Source organism: Symphodus melops (genome assembly GCF_947650265.1).
Source record: "Symphodus melops genome assembly, chromosome: 14".
Classification (NCBI taxonomy): Eukaryota; Metazoa; Chordata; class Actinopteri; order Labriformes; family Labridae; genus Symphodus; species Symphodus melops.
In genome coordinates, this window is record NC_136704.1 from 22,310,224 (window position 1) to 22,318,701 (window position 8,478).

The window sequence follows — 8,478 nt, forward strand, 5'->3', positions numbered from 1 at the left end:
ACTAGTGAATTATTAGAAATACATAATAATTAAGAAGAGTAATGAACAGGAACAACTACACATGTACAAGCTCACCGAAGTAAAGAACACGAGATGTGTCTGAGATTATTTTTCATGCCTGTCTGATTATGTTTCGTTGAAACTTGTCCTGAAGGCTGGGATGTTGATGGACTCCCATGATATTCATTACTGTCATGTTTGTCATGATTTGGTCTAATTTGGATTTGTATATTTCCAGAGTTTAGATTTACTTGTTTTAGTTCTCATTCGTCCCTGGTGTTACTTAATGTCCTTGCATGTTTTTATCTTTATGTTTCCTCGGGTTATTCTGTTGTAGCTCAGAATTGTCGTTCTCCAAACACATCAACCAACACAATGAGCTCAAGTGCCAAAGATCTTCTGTCAAATCACATTTACATGATTTCTACTGTTATAAATCTTTTTTTTTTTCACTTGTCGCTCCTGATCGAATTATTATTTTGTTCTACCAGAAAGAAGAGATATAAAATATACCCAAGTAAAAACACTAAACCAATGTAATCTGCCAAATATTAATCAGGAGGCTTAGCAAAATTCTGGGGACACACCAGACAATAGAACCACATTTTATCCATGAAGTCTCCATCACCATAGCTTATAATTCTGGGGGAGCTGCTTCATCAAGATGGCGGTTCCAAGATGGCGGCCAAGCCACTTAGATAGGTCAATCTCTGTGTCGATAAACACATTTCCTGGGCTAAGGAATACATTAAAGCTATTAAAAAATATCACTAGAGGATTTGTTGCCAAGGTCAAATACATATTATGTTAACAGTGGCAACGTATCACATCATTTTCATCTTGGTTCCTCAGCCGTCAGACATGCACTAATGTTTATGTATGTGCGGCATGTCCCCATTCTTCCCAAATCTGATCATAAACCACCTGACTATACATATTTGAAATCCGATTAAAAAAGACACTTGGCTTTTTTATTCTGCGTCTCATCTCATCGTCAACATCTCTTCAGCTTGTGTTAGCCACAGACCTTATTTCAGGCGTTTAACCACAAACCACTTCAAAATCCCCATTGATGTTTAGAGTAAGGAACAAATGCTAATTCATTTCCGGGTTTTAGGACTAATTCCTGTGCCCGTTTATATACGTTATTTACTGTGTGAAATAAGTGATTCCATTTATTCTTTCAACTAGAAGTGATATGATGTTAATCTGTCATTTTGTTCAGGTTTTGAGAGGTTTTATAATATCACTTTAGAGACGGTTTAAATGTAGCGATTTAGGTGTGATTTGTGAAGTAGGACACAGTTCTGGTGTCACGTGATGAAGGTAGTGCTGCAGACTTCTCAGCTGTAAATATTATCATCTTGCATGTGTAGGAGCAGAGGTGCAGAAAACAAATGTCCTCAATGTAAATTGTGTTTCGTCTTCTGCAGGTCTGTCTTACATTGTATTTTCATACTTTCTGATTCCTTTACAGCCACATGCTGTTGGCTGTTTTGTCCACTAGGTGTCACAATTTTAGCATTTTGTATCCTGTTTCTCGTGGTTTTTACTAAGATTTAATGTTCAAATACACTGAAGAACAGATGTTTTCTGCCATGTGTAGCTCTTGGATATTAGTACGTACTGTATAGTCAAAGACATATTGGGATGTAATGCTTTGTGATTTTAATAAGCTATGAGTAGCACACAGTGCTGTTCAGAAAAAAATCGAATGTCCAGAAGGCAAATTGTGCGTGTTTTAAACTAAACATCACATCACTGTGTACTGACTGTTTTATATTAAATCAGAGACTGCTTCCACTTTTGCTCAAATTATTTTATTGTGCGATCACAACTGAGTCAATCAAATCACACTTTAAATAACTCTTTACATGGACAGACTCCTTCAGCAGGTATTTTATGTGTGCACTTCTTCACCTCAGACCTACAATGACACAAAGAATAATCATAACAGTAACATTATTTCTATAACACCTTGAATAACACAGATACAAAGAAGAAGAATCAAGGAAAAGAAAGCAAACACAGACAAACATAAACAACAGCAAGAATATCAACAACGTGAAAATAAAAACCAAAAAGACCCCACACAACAAAAACCCAACAAACATATTTAACCGGACCATCAGAAGAAGACAGCTCATTAAAAGCAGAAAAGGAATAAACATGAATGTTATGTGACAGCCTCAGCACAGAACGATGTTACCTGTGATCTTCAGTCAACTTACGTGAGCACTTCCTTGCAAACATATTGGATTCCTTCTTTCAGGTCATTCTTTAAATTCTTGAGCGTCTCATCGTTGCACTGTGTCCTAAATACAAGAAATGTAGAAGCACATGGTTTATTATGTTTACCAGTTTTTCTTTGGACTTATTTTAAGTCGACTGATGACAACTACCACCATAAAAAACAGCCACATTTAGTTTCAAAGCGATGTGGCAAAAGCCTGCTACAAGAAAAACAAATGAAATCTTACTTTTTCTCGTCAACTAACAGGATAACGATCAGTTTATCCACTCCTGGATTTTTAAGATATGGCACCTCAAAACGTTTTAAGAAACTAATGACAAAAGAGAAAGAATACAAGTCAGGTTAACAGGATATAATTGACTGAGATATCTTATTATTAAACTTTCATCAATACGAGTGTAGTGCTGCTGCTTACCTGTTGGGGTCGTATGGTACATCTTCTTTGCCTGGTACCTTTCCCTTCAGTATTACTGTGACGTCTTTACAGGCATGTTCTGCAATCTACAGAGGACATAAGAACAAGTTCATTAATGATTTTATAAAACCACCAATTTCTATCTATCTATCTATCTATCTATCTATCTATCTATCTATCTATCTATCTATCTATCTATCTATCTATCTATCTATCTATCTATCTATCTATCTATCTATCTATCTATCTATCTATCTATCTATCTATCTATCTATCTATCTATCATTATTATCTGTCAGGTTTCTGCAGTTAGGCTCAGTTGTGTGTTTTAAAGACTATTATGAAGGTATTTATCAGTAAAGTGTTGGAGAAATGATGAGGTCAAGTGTTTTCTGTCATCAGCTGAGACTCTCAACACACGTCACTGACTGAATTAATGTAAGAGATGAAAAGCAAGTGTTTTCTTGCTGGGTACTTACCCTGATGGAGGCCATTTCCCAAAATGAGGTAACAGTGGTGATTGTGGACTCACAGTCCTTATCAGTGAGAGTTTCTAGAGTAAAAGACATGAAGTGTTTGTGTGATAGTTTACAAAGTTGAGGCTTCACAAAGCTACAACTGACTGTGACGGATATCAGAACTGACAACATCCAAAAAAACATTCATAAAAGGTGCCTGAACCATCCCATCCAACATATACTCTCACACACACACACACACACACACACACACACACACCTACACACACACACACACACACACACACACACACACACACACACACACACACACACACACATTGATTGGCTAAATGTATCTTCACCAGATTTAGATTTGACTTCAGGAAAATTCAGCGCACAGGAATGTGGTCATCTTTAGTCTACACTACACTGAACTGTTGCTGATTTAAAGGTGACTTGACATCAATGTGACTATTACATTACCTGGGCTGTTTATCTTCCCACACCATTTGACATCGTCCAGGATTTTTCCCAACAAAGTTTCCCAAATGGTCATGTAGCACACTCCTTCTTCATCAAACTTAAAGACCACATCACCTGTGTTGCTGTACAGCAGTGTCTGAACCCAGAAGAGATAAATGTCAAGTCTACAAATCTGCATTAAATCACAAGAATAAAGATGTTGCTCAGACAGATGTGTGATTACAGATGTTTACTTTTTCACATGGATAACTGAAGGGGAACGCATCTAAGAGTGGTTGATAATCTTCCTTCTTGACTTTAGTTGGGTCCTTCCCTACATAGGCTTGTTCAAAGAGTTTCCATGCCTTATCACAGCTGAAAAATAAATGTCATTATTTAGGACAGGAAAAGTTTTTTTACACAAACAAATATGATCAGAAAAATGTTGTTCATATGTTTAACTTTTTACACAACCCAGATGTTCATTCAAGTGGCAACAACTTGGACAAAAAATGAAAATGTACTTACTTGGCTTGTGTTTCTTTAAAGTCCAAACACCTTTTCATGAACTTATCATGGAATGCAGTCACCGATGGAACGAGGAAAACCACGACAACCACGAAGGTGGCAGCGCCATCGATGGGCAAGACCTTTCTGGACACCATTTTCAAGCTTCTTCTTCAGAATAAGCTCTGTGAAAGTTCTCGTCTCACCGAGCGTTTTATATAGGAGTCTGGATGTCCTGTCATGGGTTTGGGCCAGGATTGGTTCTTTCCTAATAAGGATGTGTTTGATTCTCAGAGAGTAACGGCCCACATTCATTCAGAGAGACGTGTGACCTCGGGTATAAAGTAGAAAGTTCAAAAGGACACATACAAATGTGGCTTTCCTTAGTCACACACAAACGGTCAGTGTGTGTAAATGTGTAATAATGTGAATAACAGAAACAGAGATATCATTGTCATATCGTCATCATACGAAAATAATGTAGCTGTTAACTTCCTCCTCTCATAAAGGCAGTGACTGTTTTAGATAATGACAGCAGGAGGACATGTATGCATGCGTACGACTCCTTAAATGCAAAGTAGTTCAAAAGTTTTGTGTTACACTTTTTTAAAATGTTTTATGACCTTATGATGTTTTTTTTAATTTCTATTTTATTGATTTATAACCTGTATTTCTACAGTCTTTGAAATGTTTATATTTTGGCTTTTCATGCTTTTATTTTAGAGATAGGACAGTGGATAGAGTCAGATATCATGGACAGAGAGAGAGTATATGGACTTGGGAAATACACAACATGTTGTAGAGCACTTGTCTACTCAAGGCGCTTTTACCCATTCACACACTGATGGCAGAGGTTGCTGCTGCTGTGGGACCATCAGAAGTAAATAATGCCATTCATACGCTGCAGATAATGCTGCTAGCTAAAGAGACTATCTTGGGTTATTTGCTGCAAATTCTTTCTCAAAGTAATGGAGGAATATTTGTCATGGACTGTTGTGACAGCTGTCGTTCCTGAGCGTTGCTTCACCTGTTCCTTCCTGAGACAGGAAATCTTAGTCTGGTGGCTCTTCAGACCTTTCAGGTTTTTGCAGACCTTGCCACATCTGCAGACTGCGCTCGTAATCCGTTGTCCGTTTGCTTGGGTCGTTACCAGTGAATCCATCCAGTTGGGATGTTCATCTCTCGGGCATCCCTGGGGGTATTTTTCTGTAGGGTTCTTCGGAGCAATTTTGGGTGCTCCCTCACGGGGGCTGTAGGTCGGGGGGCTAACCCTTCCTACCCCGGTTGCTGTCTCTCCGGGCTGTCCGCTGTCTCTCCAGCCATCACCACTCTTTTCATGGCCGTCATCCAGACTTTCCTGGAGGTCACTGGCTGGGCCAGGGGTGATAGAGCTTTAATGCACCTCACGGTGATACTTGGACACATATCATCAGCGATGGACCTGGGTTCTCAGGGTGTTTCGGGTCTTATCATTGGACACACTTCTCCCCCAGGCGACCCAACCAGGGGCGATCAACCCCCCTGCTTGTGTAGCACGCATCACGGAGCCACCCTACGGATCCACAGCCACCGTGAGGCCTTCTCTGCGGCCTCAAGAATGATCTTGGTGGCTCTCCTCAACTGCAGTCCTCTAATGCCAAGGAGTTTGAAAACTCTCTGGAGTGAATGCCCTGCAAAACCTCTGCACCCGATCACATCCTTTTCTGCTTTCAGTAACTCGGAGATGACAACATGTATTTTGAATGGGTGTGTGTATTATACTAGTGAGGCTTCTGCAACTTGCTCCCAAGTGGAGACTCCAAGAACCTCAGTTTTTTGTGAAAGATAAAGTGGGCACATTTGTCTGTAAACTCATATTATGGAATAGAAGTAACAGAAGGAGCTATAGTAAGGCTGTGTGGTTTGAGATAAGTGCCCACAATACTCATTGAATTATTTAAGACAGAATATAAATGTATCATTAGGATTACCTTTCAAGATTTCACATCATTGTGTAGTGACTGTTTTATATTAATTCATAGACTGCTTCTTGTTTAGCTCAAATTATTTTATTGTGCGATCACAACTGAGTCAATCGAGTCGCACTTTAAATAACTCTTGACATTGACAGACTCCATCATCAAGTTATACAGGTTTGCATTTCCCCAGCTCAGATCTGCAATAAAGCACAGAATAATAATGACAATAATATATTTATTTAACACCTTGAAAAACGGTAATGAAAAAGAATCAAGGAAAGGAAGTCCTTGTATGTGTCCAAAAGGACACGTACAAATAATGTGGCTTCCCACTTCATATTCTCATGTCTTTAAAAACACACAACTGATATTCAAACAGTCAGGAGCCGAGCTGCACGACGGGACAGTTAAAGTTGAATTTGAATAACAGAGACAGAGATATCATTGTCATCATATCCCTGAACATAATGCAGCTGTTAACTTCATCCTCTCATTAAGGTAGTGACTGTTTGAGATAATGACAGCAGGAGGACATGTATGCACGCGTATGACTCCTTAAATGCAAAGTAGGTCAAAAGTTTGGTGTTACACTTTTTAAATACTTTCTTTATTGTTACCTTACTAAGTTTGTATCGTTTCAACTCTTTTGTTTTGGCTTTTCATGCTTTTATTTCAGAGATACAGGACAGTGGACAGAAGTCATGGACAGAGAGAGTATATGGACTTGGTAAATAGACAGGAGGTTGCTGCTGTTGTGGGACCATTAAAAGTAACTCATCAGATGTATATGCTGCCGATGATGCAGCAAGGTATGGAGTTATTTGCTGCAAATTCTTTCTCAAAGTAAAGGAGGAATATTTGTCTTATTGCATTTCTGAGTGGAGGTTTTCGTGGGCTGCAGCTTCTCCAGGCTGACATGAGACATGACCACCCTAACCCTGTGGGATGGTGGGCACACACTCTCTGTGGAGCTGTGTTTAATCTCACACCTGTGTGATGATGTTGCCCTAACATGAAACCAAACCAACCACCAGGTTACTGACGCCTCATTGGTGGCCTTCTTCAGTGTGCAGCACCGAGCCTCTGCTGTCCACTTCTAAAGGGAGTTTTAGCTTCATGTGTTTTACTTTCAGTCACACGAAGGCTTCCTCTAACCCTCCCTCCCACGGGACAGCGAGCTCTACCACGACCACTGTCAAGGCTGGACCACTGGACACAGTGAAGAAGGGATATGAACGCATGTTGAGTGTCATGCTGCTCACCATCAAAGGTCGTGATGAAGCTTTTTAGAGTATGTAAAATGAAAGATTTTTACAGGAAAAGTATTTTCATAAAAGATTTTGAGATATCCTTAAGGACTTTTCTTTTAAGCTGTTTCATGTTGTTTTTGGCGAACATTGTAGTTTGACATTGAAGACGTAGGCTGTCACCAGCAGGCTCCACATGGCGTGTTGTCCTCTATGCACGTCTCCACATGTGATCTACAGTGAAACAAGACACGTACTGAATGAAGACTGAAAATAACATGATGTTATTTTCACAACAGCAGTATTAGACAATGTCTTATTATTCATACGTACTGAGTCACAGCTTCGCAGGTACAACCTATTCCATGATCCAGGTCCTTCCTTAAAGTCCCGAGTGATTCACAGGAACAACTTCCATTAAAAAAAAGAAAGAAAAAAAAAGAAATGTGCAACCACAGTTTTGTGAGTTCTTGCATTTTGTCTTTTCCTTCCTGTGTGTTTCTCGCTCCCTGTTTGTATTTTCATCACAGTAAGTGTTGCTCAGTCTGGCTGTTTGTGTTTCCTGTTTCATTTTGTAGTTCTTTCTCCCAGTGTGCCTTGTAGTTTGCCCCCCCCCCCCCCCCCCCCCCCCTCTTCCTGTATCATCCCTGAACAGTGAGACATCAGCCAAGGAAAAACAACCTTACCTCTTGCGTCCATGTTTGTTGCTTTTTTTTTATGGTGTGTGTATGTGGTCATTACGACTGCACAACTGATTCCTGGATTTTTTTTCTCTCAATTTCTTCAATATTTTTTCCCGTGATTCGACTTCATTTGGACCTTGAAGTTTGGTGTTAGATTTTGGACTTTAAAAAGAAAGCATGTTTCATATTCTTTCTTCTTCCCAGGGCGCCTTTACCTTTTATTTAATGCTCTCATGGACAGAGTCACACGGCAGAGATGTTAGAAATTACATTTAAGAAAATCCTACTGTAAGAGCATGACGGCAAACAACTGCTTTAAAGAAATGACATCTTACCTAATCTCCTCAGTGACCAGAACAACAGTGAGGCTCTTTACTCTGTGTGGTTGAAGATTTGGAACCTCTACACTTGCAAAGACACTACAAGTGAAAACAAAAAAACAGCATCCTTTAAGGAATACATCAAATCAGAGCTCTTACATGAAGCAGTTC

At 39.4% G+C, this 8,478-nt stretch overlaps 1 long non-coding RNA gene across 1 annotated transcript; it reads right to left on the reverse strand.

Annotated features, from left to right (window-relative positions):
- Positions 1–1,825: 1,825 nt before the first annotated feature.
- LOC306835425 lies at positions 1,826–2,538 on the reverse strand. Its single transcript, XR_013780642.1, has 3 exons — positions 2,481–2,538; positions 2,232–2,315; positions 1,826–1,927 (listed from the first exon to the last, which is right to left on the reverse strand). It is a non-coding gene; the product is annotated as an uncharacterized lncRNA (long non-coding RNA).
- Between the last annotated feature and the right edge of the window lie 5,940 nt (positions 2,539–8,478).